Consider the following 1,325-nt stretch of genomic DNA (forward strand, 5'->3'; position numbering starts at 1 on the left):
ATTGTTTCTTCTTGAAGGACTAATGCATGCTGAAGTGGTGCCAGGTTATAGCGATGTATTGACCTCCTAAATTAGGGTTTTGACTTCCTAATTATAAGGATTGAATGTTAACTTGCACTTTAGGGTTTCAACTCCCAATCAAACCCTAATTGAGGCCCAACAATAGCCCACTCATTCTTCAACTATTTTACAAAGGATTATACTCATAAGTGTCAAGTTTTAGCAAAAACTCATAGTCAAAAGGCATGTAAAACAGGAAGAATGTGTTCTATATTGTTGGATAGGAATTTTTTTTTTAAACTAATCTAGTTTTTTTTTTCTTTGTAGAAAATAAAATTCAAGCTGGTGAGTGTTGGAGCATAAGAGAATGACTTTTCAGTGCCACATCACACACACTTGCAATGAAAGCTTTAACAAATAATCCACCTGAGCATCTTGCTTCAACACCATCTTTATCAACATAATCAAAACTAGCCTCACTTGCTCTTCTAAGAAGTTTGACTTGATTCCATCTGTCAGGTCCTAAATTTTTTTGAAAATATACAAAAGAAATTGATTTTTAGATTGCATAATAAAAAAGTAAAAATTTACTTAAAAAATGTGCAACAGATTGTAAATCTAGAAGACAATTTTGACTTCCAGATTTCCAAAAGTCATTCTCAAAATTACAGTCTAAAAAATTTCAAAAAAAAATTGGAACCCAAACCAAAAAGACAAAATGCAAGGAAAAGGTGAGAGGATGCAAGGACTAAGATAGAAGCTTGGCAGCGAGATGGAAGAACATATGAAGGACAAACAATAGGTTTAGTGACAATTTGGTATTTTACGGACCAGTGAGGGTGCAGTTTTGGAACTGCAAAAAAAAAAATACCCAACATCAATCATCCTAGTATCATCCAGATGATTTGGTTAAAGGAGCTGGCATAATCTAAAGACTTAAAAATGTACAAGAGATTTTACGGTCTGAACAAACAATGAAAAGGAGTATATTAAAAACTATCCCCTATTTAACTTCTATAAACTTTTATGTTACTTGTCTAAACTAATTTTAAATGATTAAAAAACAAACTCGTTTCATTGATTTTCTTCTTTTTCTCTCTTCAATGAACTTCTGAAAAGTTATCAAACCATGCCATAAAGCCTAAAATTTATACAAGATCTTTTAAAGGTAACAAATCTTCTTGATAGGAAAAATATATTAATTCTAGCTATTTGTAACTTTGACCCTTGGGCTTATCTGGTTTTACTATGTTGACTTCAGATATAATTGATTGCAGTGTAGAGGGCTCGATTGCTTCCGGTCGCTGGATTGTTACAAGGTAAAA

This window comes from Phaseolus vulgaris, chromosome 1 (assembly GCF_051622355.1).
Source record: "Phaseolus vulgaris cultivar YP4 chromosome 1, ASM5162235v1, whole genome shotgun sequence".
In the NCBI taxonomy this organism is placed as follows: Eukaryota; Viridiplantae; Streptophyta; class Magnoliopsida; order Fabales; family Fabaceae; genus Phaseolus; species Phaseolus vulgaris.